We start from the raw sequence: 18,966 nt of genomic DNA on the forward strand, positions 1-18,966 counted from the left end.
TGAAAGGGCGAGCATGTTTGTTGCGAACGGGATTCGAACCCGCGACCCTCGGATTACGAGTCAAACGCCTTAACACACTTGGCCATACCGATCCCTCTACTTGAAACGTAAGCTGTTTTTGTTTGAAACGAATGAATGAAAAACCACATTTAAGAAAAAGTAACAATAAAAATGTCTGCAGATGAATTTTAAGTAATTTCTGTTCAGCTTTTTAAAACAACATTTTAAAAGTTTTGAGATTTTTGATGAAAACATCAATCCTCCCTGTTGTTTTTTACATAATTTATCTTGTGCTAGGGCGACTGTTTCCCAGCCCCTGGTAAATTAATCTTGTTGCACAGAAATCTATCAGCGCTGCATCTTGCGGCTTTATTGTTATGTCTTCACATGGAAGGAGTAGCATGGATGCCCATTTCATTCTTCATTAGCTTAAGATATGCGACAGTTGGACAAAATGGTATGATAGGAAGTCTTATCTTGGCAAACCCATACTATCCCCTGTAAGTCTCGTTTCCAGAAGCAGTTCTTGACAATATTACATACCATTGGCTGAGGAACGTGGACAACTTTTGTCATTGACGTTTGTATTCGTAGATTCTCACTTTTTATAAGATGTCTTACTTTGCTTGTCACGGCATGTCTCTTTCTGGATGATCCTGGTTCCGTATATTGATCCATATTCTTTTGATTTTCAATTCCATTAAGTAGAAAGGATATCCCAGTCTTTGAATTTCTTAATCATCAGCCTGAATACAAATTTTAAGCTAAGTGTACGAACATTTTGTGTTGGAAATGTCTTTGACATACTCTTCCAGAAAAGGATCATTTTTTGGTGACATGACACTGCATAGTTAAGCCACACAATGTCAAAATGTAGTGCTGATACATTCAGTTCCGCCGCTGTGGTTGTGGCGTGCTGATTCATATAAACAAAATCATTTTAATTTACATATCTAATCATTTAGGACCACGTAAAGGATGAACGATGTTTAACTGTAATTTGCATGGTTATAAATAACAATACTTTATATATGGTAAGCATGAAAATATTTTAATGCTTTTAATTTTACGGCTGATAACGAAACTTATTTATTCCTAAACGTCTGCTCATTGTGTGTGTTGCTTCTATAACCACTAGAGTAATTGTAAATAATTCTTGACAATTTTGCGTACTTGACTGATACAAGGCAGGAAGTGTGTGTGTGGGTATTTTTCTTGTAACAAACCACAGCCAGCAATCTGCTGTGTTCACCGAGAGGGAATCGAACCAATTATTTTAACGTTTAAATCCGAAGGTTTACTGCTGTCTCAGCGGAGACAAGTTACTTCATTTACATTGTAGAGGCTCATAGAATAACTAAGTACTTCAAGTACAAACGACATATCTTGACAGATTTGAAATCCAATAACAGTTTTGGATTCAAGAGATTCAAACCCTTTCATTTGATGCAATTGATCACGCCCAAGGTTCATGGTTTAGTTTATTCTAATTCTGTCTAAAGAACTTCAGTTCGAGAGTAGGCAGCCAGAGATCGTGATGAGTACTAAAATAGAATCGGATATACAGGCCTCCTGCTTAGTTACACAAATATATCTAATAAATATAATATACATATAGGTGTGTTAGTTCAAAGAGTAACTTTCAAATTTCTGCACAACTCGTTTTATTCTCCCATTCATTTTCTAAAATTCTTTAAAAGTTCATATTCGTCAGAGAACCGGTTTCGTAGGTTTCGCTATATACCCTTTAATCTGTAAATATTAAATATTGAAAATTGAATTAAAAATAATATTATTTGAATATATCGAATCATAAGAATTTTAAAACACTGTAATCAGTTATCTCTGACTAAATTCATGAAGATGTCAATAGATTTATTACGTAATAAAACAAAAACAAAACAAGATAAAAAGAAAATGAAACCATGTAAAATTGAAATTTAAAATTGAATGAACTTAAGACGTGTAACAGATTAAAAACATAAAGATGCTTGATTATGTCTCTAATGTATATAAAAAATAAATCTATTAGTCCAGTTCTGTTCGCATTCTGCACTCATGGATCGTACGTTAAGATAATTCTTTCATAAAGGCGGTAAATATTACTTTATTAAGTGCCTCCAAGAATTTATTATTAACTGTTCTTCAAATAAGTTATGACCCCCCTTCGCCCAAGAGATTTGGAGATTATGTTGAATACTTACAATGCTAAAAATCCGGGTTTGATGCCCCTGAGCGGCAACAACACAAATAACCCATTGTGTAGTATTGCGCTTAGCAACGAAGAAGAAAAAAAGAGACTATAATTTTTAATAAAATATTTGCATATTCTAATCTTATTTTAATAATACATGAAAAGAAGAATATTTTAATTTTATTTTTTTAGTATTTAATTGTTTTGTTAAGGCAGATATTAAAATAAGCGTTATATGGTATTGAGTTTAATTGTGGTTTTTTTACTGGTACAGTGGTAAGTATACGGATTTGCAACGCTAAGATCAGGCTTTCGACTCCCTTCGGTGGACTTAGCAGATAGCCCGATGTGGCTTTACTGCAAGTTTGTTTGTTTTTTGAATTTCGCACAAAGCTATTCGAGGGCTATCTGCGCTAGCCGTCCCTAATTTAGCAGTGTGAGACTAGAGGGAAGGCAGCTCGTCATCACCGCCCGCTCTTAGTCTACTCTTTACCAACGAATAGTGGGATTGACCGTCACATTATAACGCCCCCATGACTGAAAGTGCGAGCATTTTTGGTGCGACCGGGATTCGAACTCGCGACCCTCAGATTACGAACCGAACGCCTTAACCCACCTGGCGATGCCGGGCCCTTTGCTATAAGAAAAGACACATACACACACTATCGCTCCATAATTAAGAAAGACTGGCGTATGAAAACTCTCGTTCGGCTTTGCACGAGATCCAAGATACAGAGTCATATAATTAGCTTTCAAAGTAGCGAGTGAGGTGAGACAGTCTTATTTGGGGTAAAATAACGAACGCAATGTAGATGTTAGTAATGACATATGCATCAGAGTGAAATATATGTAACTGTCGTTTACATGACCCTGTGCATCAACACACTCGTGGACGGCAGACGAATGTGAGTGATCAGAGTGCAACTTTTTTATTTTATTTTTCCACAGAATTTTTATTTTAGAATTTTTATTGTGGTTTCAAAATACATATTTCACTTTTTATTTCAAACAACGAGGGGAACTCGTATAGCCTAGTGCTCAGGGTACTCGATTTCCTGAACATGTTCGTTCTTTCAGCTGCAGGAGCGTTGTTATTAAGTTACAATTTATTCCATTATTTGTTAATAAAATATATGATCCAAGAGTTGGCGGAGGACTGTTTCGATATCCGTGATGGACAGAGCACGATGTGTATTTTTGTGCTTAACTTCAAAACGGCCACAAAACATTTTGTTTTTCACGACATTCACTTCAAATGACAAAAATTCCATTCATCTCTAAGATGTCACCTTACCTGCTGTTAATTTAAAAATTAACTGACAAAAAGTATTTATATATATATATTTCAAACCGTTACTAACAAAGACATTACCTAGAAATTATATACAAAAATTATGCTTTGTTAAATCTGTGCTTGTTTTTCTTTTTCATGAACAGTAGAGATCATAAAGTTATAAATTATTATGAATTCAAGTCTAGAGTGGTTGGTAGTTAGGTGAGATGGGATCCCGAGTTCGAGACATGTTACCTCTAAACGTGCTCCGCACTTCATGCTATAGAGACTTTATAAAATGTAGTCAATCCTGTTATTCGGTGAAAAAAAACAGTCCAAAAATTACTTGTGAAAACTAACACTATTGGCTGGTCGTTTTCTATCTGGTCTCTACCTGAAAATGGAGAGGACTGGTTAGTATTGTAACCTACTGGACTGTATGTGACGTGGTTTTTACTCCATGGGTATAAGGTGCTGTTTAAGTTAGATGTTCCAATTGCTGTTATGTTTTCAATTCATAAACAAAATATTAAACGTTTTGCTCCTTTCACTTTTGTGTTGACATTTCCATTGAAATTCAAGGTAATTTCAATAGTGAATATTAACTACAATTGCTTTAAAGAAAACAAACGTTTTGGTAACTTCAATCAACTGATTTAGTAACAGATAATAAAGAAAAACGTTTTTACACTCAAATAGTTTGGAAACAGCCTATATTTACTTCTGCATCCTTAGGCATGTGGCATGCTTTGCAACTTTTACTGTTGCAAGATAATTTCAGTTGTATATATATATATATTGCTATTTTTACTAGATATGTCTCTCTAAGAAGATAAATCATTCAACTGACTAGTAGTCTAAGGTGTTTGTATTAGACTACTGTAAGCTTTTCGTTATATGCGGCCCCCCGCTAGTACAGCGGTATGTCTCCGGATTTACAACGCTAAAATCAGGGGTTTGATTCCCCTCGGTGGGCTGAGCAGATAGCCCGATGTGGTTTTGCTATAAGAAAAACACACTCGTTATATGCGGATTTTTTAGGTGAATAATTTTAAGGAAAGGCTTATTGGTTTTTTTTGTCTTTTTCTTTTTGTACACATCACTATTTTTAAGCTAAATTTATGTTATTACTGCTCTCAGCTGTACTAATAACTTGACAATTTTTATGCTTATTGCTACAGAAAAAACAGTATAGAAATTGTATGTTTCTAGAAAAAACAACAAATCAGACATCTTTATCCGGAACTTCTACAAGCCTTAACTGTTATTTTTACGTAGTCTACAGGTTTACGGGTCTCCGAATTTGTATATAATTTTAATTTGTTTGACATACAACTCCTAACGAACTTTAGCGGGTGAAGCTCCTCCAGTTCAAACTCACCGTAATAAATGCTCCCAATTTGCCAGATTCTTTTCCAGACATCTTCAATCTTGTCTACTGCACACACCATAAACCTTTCGAAATTATGGGCCTATAATTCTAACAGCCGCCACGCTTTTCGACTTAACAACACGAGGCGGGAGCAAAGTGTAAGGTTTAGACACGGGATTCATTAGGAATACGCATTCTTACAGTTTTTATTACAAAGTGTGCAGTATAGTGAACATGATGATACGTTGGAGATAGATAACGAAACCCTATCCTCTATGTCAGAAAGGGTTTATTCGAGCCGGTTGTTTGTTTTATCGGAAACAACGAAGGCACGTCTCTTGCTTCAAGCTACGAACTTCGCTCAGTTGCTCCAAATACTCCACTGTCCATTTCACTGCTCCATAGATTCGTGCAATTGTCTCTATAAGCACGTGGTTGGGATTAAGCTTAAATTGTGCCAGATATACCGGCACGGCTTCAGGGAAGGTTCTGGACTTTAAAGGAGCCGAGATGGCCACATCTGTGAGTTGAATAAGCAAACTAAATTGGATTATTTCCCACCACAAACCCAATTTACATGGAAACCTAAAGGAATTCTAGCCTGATATCATGGGTGAACGTGCCTCTCTGAGTCGCCCTCAGGTCATCTGTAGACAGGCGCGATCTCTGTTCACGAAGCTGCATGCCAAGCATAATAATATCTGTGTCAATGTCTTATGTATGGTCACTACCGGACAGAGTAAAGTACGTCCAAAAAAAGGCATTATCACAGTAGACTTACCAATCATAAGCTCATATGAAAGACTTTTAAAACCAATGGAAATCCGAAGGTTCGAACTCTAGTCGTGTCTGCTAATTTTATTGACTTTCTAGACTTACTGGAAATGTAATCTCAATAAACGTGATGACTTGAGAGTGTTTGACTTTGCTTACTCATAAAGTTACTTGTCAAACATTGATTTTGGAAAATGTAAGGTCGAGAAATATGCTTTTCTAAAGATTACTTAACGCTTCTGGGTGTAAGATTACCATTAATTACTTAAGTTTTGTGTTAAAATCAAATCTGTTATTGTCAGCTGTAACATAAGTATAAAAGCTGATACACTTTGGACAGTCAGGCTCATATAAATTTTATATGAATTAATTAATTAAAAATGCCTTCATGTAAATTATTAATGACTATCATACTAAGGAAAAGACATTTAGATAGTTCCTTAATCCAACATGATGAGAAAAATAAACGACAGTGATATTTATACCTTTATAACCAACTTTTCAGCTTTTGAATACACTGATTCTTGCGCAGATAGCCCTCGCGTCGCTTTGAGCGAAACTCAAACCAAACCAAACCACTGATTCTTCACTTATGACTAAAATCCAACGCACTGCACTACTCTTCACTGATCTATGGTTCTATGTGAATAAGTAGTTTCAGTTAAATTAAAGAACATAAGCTAATGTTTCTAGAATCAAAAATAAAAATTCAAAACAATATTTTCAAATCAAAGTTAAATACACGTAGATAATACCAAAAACATAAAAGTTATATATATATACATGTTCGTATTATCCCACGGCATTTCATATGGCATTCGATTCATCAGTCTGTTAATGACAGGTAATCCCATAGTTTGTTTTTTTAGTCCTACATATTTTTATAGTTGTTTTTCAGACCTTCCTGCCCGTCCGGTCTTTTTCCCATTTTATACAACCTGCCAACCTCTACGATTTCTTTCACTTTTCTCTTTGAGTTAGAAATGCTGAGCTGGCGCGTCACTGACAGACAGACAGATAGTTGAAACGTATTTCGGCTGACGTTAGCTTCAATCAATACGTTAGGCCTGGTCCCTGTCCTTCTGCCCCACCAGCATACAGAGACGCCGAGTAAATTTTGTTAATCTACGCCTGTCAAGAGCAAACCTTTTCAAAGGTTTTCTGTCGTCTGTCTTTCATTTTTTATCTCTTTTCATCAAGATAAAAATTATGAAGAAACGAATCGCTGAGTTAAGAGACTGGTAAAAAGAAACACCTAGGTGGTTTCCTAAAGCTCTGTACAGTAACATTTGATGTCTTTTTTTTTTTTTCTATTTATTGTTGGCTATGTTCACTTCAAAAATGGTCAGAGTGATTCCTACTTACTTCTTCCATTTATTGAATCTTTAGCTTCCATTATATCATTAGCATGCTGTTTCAGCTTATAGAATCGGTTTTAGGTTCCAGGATGTACAACTCACACTTTCATTACTTGTATATATATATGTATGTGTGTGTGTGTTCATATCAATAAAAACAAACAACGTCACTTTTCCTTGGTGTTCACTCTTTTTTTTTCTTCCTGAACTTGAAATAACAAATATTTCAGTAGATATTTAAAAGACAGTAAAAATAATATTTTCTCGGTTAAGACATATCTTACATTTTTACGTAAAATATAAACTGAACGATTATTTTGACTTTGTAGCATCTACAAGTTATTTGCAGTTTTTATATATTTTTCTCTCTCTTTTATTCTTTATTTGCCCTCTGGTGGCTCAGCGGTAAGTCTGAAGACTAATAACATCAAAATTCGAGTTTCGATGTTCCTGATGGGCACAGATATCCCATTATGTAGCTTTGCGCCTAAAACAAAAAAAAAAAACTTAGTTTATTTTCTTTTTCTTAATATTTTTACTCTTTCTTTTGCAGTAATTTACATTAACTTCACTTTTATTTGGTTGTTATGTAATTAATTTCTCTATTAGAAACTTTATAGTAATATTTATAGTATTACACTGTCTCTTCTAAAACTTTAATATTAAAAGCATCAAAATACATATATGTACAAAATTTGTTCTTGCTTGTTAGAATTCCACTGTTAACCATTTCACACCAGAACATTACATTGCTAAATTAGGGACGTCTAGCGCAGATAGCTCTCGAGTAGCTTTTCGCGAAATTTAAAAAAAAAAAAAAACAAAAGAACATTAGGAATGTCACACCTTTGTAGTTTCCGGTAATTTTACACTGTTTCAGTGTTCTCTGTGGTTGATGTGTACTTAGAAATCAGCCCTTCAATAGCTCCTGGTCATTTTGGAGAATAAAATGGATATTTATACTTTTGCATAGAAAGTATTGGATCAAGTCTTCAGACGCTGAACCTATGACTTTCTATGAGACTTGACTTTTGAAACGTGTCTCAGGAACCGTTTTCCTCGTATACTAGATGTATTATAGAAAACAACCAGGGTGTAGTGGTGCATTTGTACTTGACAGCCTTACATCGGAGACGTTTTCAATGAAAACCATATTACAGGGCTATTGTCAAATTTAGTGTAGTCAGACAAAGTACGCCTGGACAAGGTGAAAAGGACTGTAATTACGTGTAGAGACTTCAATATCGTTTTCACATAAAGTATCCAATCTCGGAAGTTCAGTATTGTTCTTTATTAACCATTACAGTTTGATTCAGCCTTGGTCATAGCTTAATTCATGCAATCCAAGAGCAGATGTATTTTAACTGTGTATTGGTATCTTTAAAGTTTCTTTTTCAAATTTCGCGCAAAGCTACACGATGACTATGTACACTAGCCGTTCCTAATTTAGCAGATTCAGACTAGAGAAAAGGGAGCTAGTTATCAACACCCACCGCCAACTATTGGGCTAGTCTTTTACCAACGATAGTGGGAATAACAGAACTTTATAATGACTTCATAAGCCGGGTCAATATAAATTTTGTTCGTCTTATTTTGCTCATATCATTTCGTCTGTAAAGTTATTTGTACAAATTAACAATTGTATTGACACAGACAGAAAAGACAACGTAAGACTTCCAAACAAAATCTTTGGGCCTTCATTCCAGACTTGAACTTTTATCTCTTTGTCCTCTTTTAATTATTTCAGTTCTAGCAGCACTTTAAAGATTCAGGACAATTATTTCCAGGAGAAAATATGATCCCAAAATATCATTATCTTACTCCATTCTATTTTTAACTATCTTTTGCAGTTAATAAAGAAAAACAAATTTGACCTCACATGTAACTCAAAGGTTAGTTCTTTGTTGTTAGAAGTGCAACATCCAAGACACTTTAGACCAGTGGTCCAAGTCACTTCAGCTCTAACACTGTTTAGTCTCTGAATCTACTTTCAAGATTTATTAACACAGTTTATATAGAGTGCGTATTAGAAGATGAGATAGCTCATTATTTACTCTTAAAATTAGACGATGTTCCAAAGTTCCACATTTTATGTAAGATACCATTCCATCCAGAGGTCTTCCATGCCATCCGAGTGTAATCGCTCGTGAGCACCCCTATACGCCATAAGAATTATGTGGACGACAAGAGGAGATTTTAAATTTCATTTGCAACGCTAACTCGAGTTTGATTTAAGGCACTCATGTGACAACTCGACAACGCTAGTACCGTTCCTTGTGTTACGGATCCTTGTCGTCACACTTGTTATAAATTGTTTTAGAAATGCTATGTTAGCAGCCGTCGCCTCACTGGGGACAACCAAGACCTCAGTTTCCACAAGATCTGCATATATAAAACCACCAACCATCTATTAGAGAGACTTAGAATTTTAGGGTGAAGCGTGTTCAATCAATCATATTCGTAGGGTAGATGACACAAACTGCTACGCATTAGAGGAATTGATACTAAACCCCTAAACAGCCTTGATATTTTTTATGTTTTTTCGCTTTTGATTAATGGCCATAGTTTTACTGAAAATCCTTGTTTATGCTTTTATAACTCCCCGTCACATTTAGGAAACGTTTTATAAAGGCATTTGCCACTGTAACAGGAGTCAATCCGCGTATTCTGCACGTGTGTATGTCTTACTTCCGGTTTGTTCGCTTCCTGTCTAATCTGTTTGATTTTGCGTCTACGGTCCCTAACCCACAATGTGCTACGGCTGAATGAATAATTTTTTCCAAGGTTTAGTTTGATACGATATATATCAGTGTCTTTTCAGCGCAGTTTAGTTTGTTTTGTTTTTTTTTGCAACACGCTAGAATGTTAATATAATCATTTGAACTTTCAAAGAGGAGCTTTCTACTGGCATTAAACCTCTCAGCTATATCAAATGCATATTGAATATATTTTATAAAATACAGATTTTGCACACTCAACACAACAGTAAGACTTTGACGTCATTCTATGAAAACAACTACGTATACAACATAGCTGATGAAAACGCCTTATAAATTCAACATAATTTGTCTTGTGACGTAATATTTAATCATCAGAATTACTTATACTGCAGCAAAAGAAACATGTCATGTGTAACTTTGAAAAAAAATAATTTGAATTTGAAGCATGACTGATCTATGTACGGTACATGTTTAATTTTATTAACAAGTTTGTTTAGATATTTAAAACAAGGTTAGGCTACTTGTGAAATGAAAACCAGTTTGAATAATACATGAGCTCTTCAAGTTTTGTATAAAACTTTTACTTGTAAATGATTACAGAAGAATAAAGTAATAATCGTAGTCACTTAGATCTATTACAGCTCAATATAAGTAAACCATTTTGTGTTCTATCTGGCTATCTACGTATTAACATAACGCTCATGTTAATGTCACCAAACCGGTGATCTAAATTGTCTTTGTCATATACTAAAATTATTCCATTTTGGTGTTTTTGGTCAATGTATACGAAAAACATGTAAGATTGACGTCACTAAATGAGGGCTTGGATTGTTCATTGTGTTTGGAAATAAATATAACAACCAGAATTAGGCTAATAGTGATAAAAGTAGTTTTGGTTTGTTTACTTGCTCCCGAAATAGAACTCTTTATGTTCAGAAGTTGGAATCAGATTAACCCTATTATGTTAAATCCTATCTATTAAATATCCATTTGTAAGTAAAATGTATCCATGCCATACATTTCATTCAACAACATTGTATAGTAGTGTATATGTCTCACTCATATATCATAACTTGATAGGACCGCTGAGTATAGTGCGCGTAAAAACTGCTGTCATTTTACACTAAATACACTATGAGACAGTTAAGTTAGGTATAACTAACTGATGATTTTGTTATATTACCATTTGCTTTTTTGACAGAACGATTACTCTTTGAATTACTATACGTAAACGTACAGTATATACTTTTAGAATTTCCATTTAACATAATAATGAAGTATTAAAGGAGTGAAATCGCTAAACATTTTAATGATCACATCGATAAACAGATGTTTTTAATATGTGAGGATTTAGGATCATATAATCTATTTAGAGAAACTGCTATGCGGGAAGTGCAGAGATAATACATGTGTTTATCGTGATTAAGAATCGTAATTAAAAGTGTGAATTTGATGTCAAAAATCATTTATACAGGTTGATTAGTAGGTTTGTTACAACTTTACAATGTGACTTTAGTAAAAAGTAATATTATTACTCGTTGTACGTCACTCAAATTGTGCTCCGTTCAACTGTATATTAAGTCCTATTTTTGGCCTCTTTGGTCAAAAGGTATAAAGAACATTTGATGTATTAATACTGTTGTATTTCTATAATGGAAAGAATAGTAGTGTTTCAAGATCACCTTCTTCAGTAGTGTCTTTCATGTTCGTTTTTATACATCTGTACCGACAGAACGGTGAAACTAGAGTATGTGCAGACTTGTTTTGTGCCAGCCCTGTATATAAGTGCATTAAACTTTACGGAAGAATCCTCTAATCTTTCTCTTAACATATTTATCTCTTTCTGTATATGAAACTTTTTTACTTGATTTGATTCTACAAGTCCAAGTACACGGCAGTTATATGTAGTTAAAATAACATTTCTGATTGTAATTACACGTAATTTACAAGAAAAGTTATTCTTCTGACCAATCTATAGTTACACGTTGGTGTTGTTGTTATTTAAAATAATTCCAACAGTAACTTCTTTTTAAATATTTTAAACCTATCTGGTATAAGGTTATAACTTATTACGTTTGTCAGGAAATTCCTATTAAAATTGCTTCGTTTATTGGTTTGTTTTTCCATATTTTCACCAACACGTGTGCGTCCAAACTACACAAACAAGACGTGCACGTGAAAACTACAGAAATTCGAGGGTCGCGGGTTCGAATCCTCGTCACACCAAACATGCTTACCCTTTCAGCCTTTGGGGCATTATAATGTGATGGTCAACTCCCCTATTCGTTGGTAAAAGACTAGCCCAAGAGTTGGCGGTGGGTGGGGATAACTAGCTGCCTTTCCTCTGGTCTTACACTGCTAAATTAGGGACGGCTAGCGCAGATATCCCTCATGTAGCTTTGCGCAAAATTCAAAACAAACCAACCCAAACTACAGAAACTTTCTTCCGAAACATGTATTTGAAAACTAAAGTTTAGAAATGATTTCACAATGTTCTTACGAAATTATTTATATTTTAAAACTTTGTTTCAAAGCTCGTTTTATGTGGGGGGAGGAGATGAGAGAATGGGATTTCATTATTTTAATTATAGAGGAAACACTTTAGAAAACAATGCTTTTTACTAGTACGTATCAAACAAAGAAATGTATGTGGGATTCGTCTTTAATTAACTTGATAAACTCAACACAATTACATTAACACTTCATCAATTATCGTTGAAATTGATTACTTTCAAATCCCAGAGAAAAGCTCTTAGACATCCAAAATAGTTTCCGACGGCCAAACATACCTTGGTGTGAGTGGCATCATAAAATGTAGTGTTCTTCTCGACTGTCACTATACCTTCTAAACCCAGCAGAATTTCAAAGCTTCTGGAGACACTGACAGCCTAAAGTTAAACTCCACAATGTCTCTGAACTGTAATTTGTTGGTAATATCTCCACGTGCAACCTAATTAATTTATAAAAACATGTGGGTGCGACAAAAACATGAATATTATAATTCCTCATCTCTAGCACGTAAAATAATAAAGACGAAAGATTATTACTCCAAACTGGACAACTGGACAAGTTGTTTCAAAAATATATTTCCGGAAAATTATGTTAAAAATATATCCTTATTTACAAAGACATGTTTCACAAAAAAGTTTCCGTGGTCTCGAAGCAACCAGCTTTATATGAATGGATGTGAAAACAAAAGAACCACAGTGCTATTTTTCAACATCATCAAATAATAATGCCCTTTGTTTGAACGATCTAGATACACAGTTAAAATAACATTTTCTGAGTAAAATATGAGACCAAAGTTATATGACCATAAAGAACATATTGAGGTAGCATATAACAATTTGTCATCAGCATATTTATCTTTAGAAAAAATATATAAAAATTTTAAAATTAACATTTTGCTTGATACTTGATCAAAAGACCAACCTGTTCCTTTAAGTATTTTGCGAATATTTATACAAATTTGCGAATGATGTGCAATTGGGCGAAGAGTCTTTTGCAAGAGCCAATTACATTCGTCTAAATCGTGCAAACAAGTGATTCGGAATTTATTAGTTTCACAATGAATTTCGTATCATATCTTTAGTGTACGACTTTAAACTTAAACTGTTAGATACTTAAAGCTTGACGTGCTTTATGGTTTCCCGTCAAAATTAGGTGACTCATTATGAAATCAACATCAGTTTCATTGTGTATACAATGATTAAAATTGTTAGATTAAATTATTTCCAACCTTTAAAAAACCATTATTTAAATAGTTACAATGAATAATTTTCCTTAGTCCAAAAACGTTCCATTAATCGAAATATATACGTATTCAGAGATTTGTTTGATATTCGTATGACATACATAATCTGTAGAAAGGGTTAAATTTGTGGAGGAAAAAATGTTTAGTAATATTTTTGTTCATATTACTTTAAAGTATATTAATATTATACAAAACTATTTTATCTTTTTAACATGGATGCCCTAGCGATTAAAACATTCGATTCCCTATCTGGAGTCACGGGTTCGAATTTTGTCACCAAACTTATTCTCCCTTTCAACTTTTCGTTGATGAAGAGTAGCCCAATGGTTCGAGGTTCCTGGTGCTGACCAGCTATCTTCCCTTTAGTCTGCATTTATAAATTAGGGACAGCTAGCAGAGATAACCCTCTGGTGGCTTTGCATGAAATTCAAACAAACAAACCAATTAATCAACTTTTTAACATGGTCGAAATAATATTATTAAAGGTAAAGAAAAAAATAACCATGTTTTTAAATTAAATTCCTCTTTAATAGGACAGAGTAGAAACAAACAGTCCTTTTGACTGAAGAATACGCTAGGATTGAAAGTTATATGGTTTAGTTTTAAAACTAATTATATGCCATGACTTTGCTGGAGCAAAACAGTTCTCTTAGTAATAATTTATACACGTCGTAATTTATAACATAATTTCTTCAGCATTTAACTTATTTGTCCCTTCTTACCCTGAAAGTTACCCTAAAATAAGTTCATGACATGCGCATAGCGTTCGAGTTAAAATAACGTCTTTGAATGTAAAAGATACTATGCTAGAAAATTCATTATTTCGGGTTATTATCTAATGAGCATATTTTGAGTGGTTTATGATCTGGATCACGGCAAAATAAGAGTGATAAACACATTTATTTATTTTTATTTAATTGTATAAAATGTTGGTTATTTTTTTCGCAAATCACGGTAACAAGTTTTTATGATATTATCGACCGTCGTATCTTCTATTTATCAATTATGAATGTTTTGTTTAACTGACTTATACTTCTGGGTGATATCATTACATATTAATTTATAAAAGCATTAAAGATAAAGTTATAGAAATTAGACTATTTAGAGGCGAGGATCACCTTAAACAGTTGCAAATGCACAGGTTTTATAAAGGATTCAGATATGATATATATATATACACAGTCTGAGATAAGTAATCTAAGCTTGGGCTTGTATTTAGATAAATTAATTAATCATTTTATAATTCAGAAATTACAAAATGAATCTAATTCGATTGTCCATTACTGAGTATCACAAAATCAGGATTTGTGAACTTTTGACTGATTATACGTAATTCAAGGTCTAGATTAACAAACACATAAAATATCTAAACATATCCTTATCATTGGATTACCCTGAATCATTATACCAAGAAAGGTAAAAAAGACCCACTAACTGAAATGACTAGAAATGACTGTTTCTAATGTTGAGTGAGTGTATACCTTGTCTATATAAATTTCAAAAATGTCAAGCAAAGTTAGAATTTTCATGCACTTCCGGATATGCGAGAAGAACTAACTTCTCAGGGGTTATCTGTGCTATCTATTTATAATTTTGAACTGATGCATTACAGGGAAGTTACCTACACAACAGCACCTACCATCAGCTCTTAGTCTATTCTAATCGAAAACTGGGATTTGTCTGTCACCCTTATGATACACATACAGCTTCAAAGTGCGGAATACAAATTTACAGTAACAGAACGTGAACCATGAACCTCATATTCTGGCACATTAACTACTGGGCTTTGTCCAATTTATTTTAAACTATATTTTGTAACCTGAAAAAAAACAGACCGGCAACTGTCCTTATACCAAGCAGGTTCTTTAAGCAATAAAGATACCTCGTGTTGAATACCTTAACTCTTAGATTCTACTCCACTAGCTTTTGAAAAGCAGAAATTGAAAGTAGAAGTTGCCACATCCGGCAGGTATCGAAACCCGATTTTTATCACTATTATTAAGGAGAAAAAAAAACACCGTTACAAGACTGAGGAAAGTATAGAAGGAAATTATTTTAAGAAATGATTTATTTTCATCTGATTTCGTCTCACGACTTAAACACGCTTCTGTGTAATCAAAGATGAAGATATGCAGAAAATTTTACTATTATTATCAAAATATAGCCCAAGTGTTATAACAACACAAGGTAGAACAGTGAAAATAACAAGAATAAAAACAAAAGTATCTCACGTTGAAACAGGTGCCAACATATAAACAAACAAACACACGTATAAATGCAACCACCTACGTATCTATCCATATACATAATTTTACAATGTATGATTTTCTGTCACAATCAAGTATGATGCCTTACATTACGTACCATAAGGTACGTAGTAAGTTTTCTGTATGACGTCACTATTATTTTTCTTTAAAAAATCAAATGTAATGAGTTGAAATCTTCATTAGATTCATAGAGTGGACAGATTGTCTAATAAACGAAAGGTGGATATTTTAAAAATTGAAAACATTGCTACTTTTTATCAGATTTATTGCATGGTGTACTTAAATTTCGTAAAGGTAGTTTATTAAACTTTTGAGTGTTTAAGTGATGAATATCCCATTAATGTTTTCGACCCTGCTCTTTATTTCGCGTGGAGCTCGTCTGGTCTGATACAATAATATTACAAACGGACAGTAGGAATTTGTTAAGGCTAGGGCCTTAGTGTATCTAAAAGCACCTATACTTAATCTATTTTTAACGTTCTGTTTAGTTAATTTGGGTTGATATGTAAGCAGAAAAATGCTGTTAAGTTCCTACTCCTGGACCTGTGGACATCATACTTCCGAGGCATAAGGTTTGCGTCCAGCAGCTTTTTACATGTTTGTTATTATTATTTTTTGGTATGTTTGTACGAATTTTGTTGTGTTTAGAACAAAAAGAAAAACTGGGAGAGAAAATATGTGCAAATAATTTAAATTACTTATGTAAAATGGTAAAAAAATATATATTAATGTTCTTGTCGTATTTTGTATGTCGTATATACTCCTGCATTTTTATACGCCATACTATGTAAGCAGAAGGTTCGTGTCCAAGTTTTTTTTTCGTAATTTTTTTTACTGTATGTTCGTGCTAATTTTGCTGTGTTTAGAACAAAAACGTAAACTGGGAGAGTAAATATGCGTAAATGATTTAAATCACTTATTAGAAGTGGTAAAGAACTTCGTTTTAGTATTGTTTGTTGTATTTAGTCTGTTTTTTTATTCGGATGTAAACAATTTTTATTTACGTGAAAATGTATTTTTGTTATGCTACATTTAACCGTGAATAATTTGGAAGTATAACACTAGACATTTTCCAACTTGGTTAGCATCGCACCATTTAAAACATACCCGTCTTTTATATGTAGCTTCATTGTCATTCTTTCACCTAATAAAACTAATAGGCCTGAATCGTTTTCTGATAATTTCTTCCTTATATATTTTACTTTTTTGACATTTGGAATTTCTATGCTTTTGCATATAACACACTTTAATGCGTTTAACATACTACCGAATCTAAAGAATTCCAATTTTATTATTCTCTCGTGCTCTATTTATGCAAATACTCGATAGACGTAAGCACTTTCTATGCTAATACATTCAAACAAATAATATACAGACATACATGGTCAAATATTATACAAATTCACTGTTTCATTCAGTCACTCAATGTTTTCACTTTGCGTTCTCTTTCCCTCTTCAATCTTTAATAGTAAGATTTATTTTCACATTCGTTCCGCAACAGTATTTAAGAATGCATCAGTCTGAACCGTAATCCAAACCCTCTCTCTCATTTTTTTTTATCTCCTTGCTCCCTTCTAGAGTATGTTTATCAAAACAAAGAGACCTTTTTAAAATGTATGAACATTTGATGGAATTACATGAGATGGAATCAGGTCTTAGCTCACAATCCGAACTATTCGCTATTCAGAAGCCAACTACGATACGGGACCAGAGCTAGAGCCTGGTCTTATTATGATGTCCAAGTTTTCCCTGCTGTCAGTATTGTGAGCATTAACGGACCTCTGCTGCTTTAATTCATTCACTTAACTAACTCCTTCCACGCCTTTGCTGCTGCTCCATATAAACTTGATAATTATCTGCCAGCAATGGCCCTATTGCAATGCAGATGAACCGATACTTGCATATAATTACAAACGAATACAAGAAACGTCGTGCGCGTCTTTCACCATCATTGCCCGGTTAGCTGCCGAGTGAGCTAGAGCCAGTAAGGCACGAGGAAACAGCGCCTTCGTATGATCGGTATGACTTTTCCACCGGCGGGTCGCCGGAAGTTTCCGAAGAGACTCGCAATCAAGCGTCGTCGCTTGCGGGGTATCTCGTAGCAACGGTAAGTCATTTCCAGGACCATAACTTTAAACTTAGATGTAACTGAAACGGAAGTCCAAGAAAAAAGCTGTCGTTTAAGAGGATACGTAATTAACCTCTACTAACGTAGATCTGTCTGTGGTGCATATAAACAATCGCGAGGTTTGTCTCCAACCAATAAGAGATAAAAAGAACCAGTATAATTATCGGGTTTTGGGGGATATTTTTGAGGATGTTCTCTCCATCGTGAAAGAAAACCACACCCAATTAATTAAAAAAAAACACAAACAGAATTAGTTCACCAATCAAAGAATATTCTATTTACGGTATAGTGAATTTTGTTAATTTTTTTTATCTACTAGGTTGATATTTAAAAATAATATAATAAAAAAGTGTAGTTTGTGACTGGGAATAATAATGTTTTGGTTGTATAAAGCGTTTCGTTGAAATATTATGTTCTCTTTAATTGGAAACACACACTTCTGAATAATTAACTATATAGAGAAGTCGCATTTGATAATGAACAGGATATAAAAATTTATCCTCAGTTGATGTGAAATAACAAAGACAATGTCCAGTTAACACAGAAAAAATGTAGAGAAATTCAACTGAGATTAAGTAAAGGAATACAAAATAAATAACACGATACAGAATAAGTTGGAGATAAGTCACGTGAAGAGGGCCAACACAAAGAACTGGTGACATGGTGAACATGAAGACAGGTCACCTGATATACCACAGCAAGAAGAAAGTTTATCTGATGTGAGAATTGAAGAACACAGAGTAAAGTGGACACTAACTCACCCTGTGGAGAACAACCCGAAAAATGTACAGAACCAAAACTCAACAGCCAAGTTACAAAGTGGAAAATCAATTACCTGATAGTGAAATTAAACTAATGGATGAGTGAAAAATATATTAAATAAGAAATTAGATGAACAGAAGTTCCCGAGATACGACCATGAGATGGTTAAGTATATACACTGGCAGTCTCTCTCAGGTTAGTCCAGGCTTTTTGTTACTCAGCTTATTGGATTCCATAGCTTGAGATTTGTACATGAGAATACTGATATTTTAACGTTACGTTATTCAGTTATACAGCTGAATTACTGAGTTAAATTGCAGAACGTATTTATTTTTTGTTTGTTTCTTAAGTTTCGCGCAAAGCT

General features: G+C 33.8%; 1 long non-coding RNA gene across 7 annotated transcripts in view; it reads left to right on the forward strand.

Moving 5' to 3' along the window:
• LOC143247749 (uncharacterized) overlaps positions 1–18,966 on the forward strand; it is a 114,417-nt gene that overhangs the window by 28,730 nt on the left and 66,721 nt on the right. For 2 of the 7 annotated variants that reach the window (XR_013026704.1, XR_013026707.1), the window contains exon 1: positions 17,393–17,819. The exons of 4 other annotated variants lie outside the window; for them this stretch is intronic. This is a non-coding gene — a long non-coding RNA (uncharacterized LOC143247749). Of the gene's footprint in view, positions 1–17,392; positions 17,820–18,966 lie in introns of those variants that run through there. One more of the 7 variants, XR_013026706.1, reaches the window with a different exon arrangement.

This window comes from Tachypleus tridentatus, chromosome 1 (genome assembly GCF_004210375.1).
Source record: "Tachypleus tridentatus isolate NWPU-2018 chromosome 1, ASM421037v1, whole genome shotgun sequence".
NCBI lineage: Eukaryota > Metazoa > Arthropoda > Merostomata > Xiphosura > Limulidae > Tachypleus > Tachypleus tridentatus.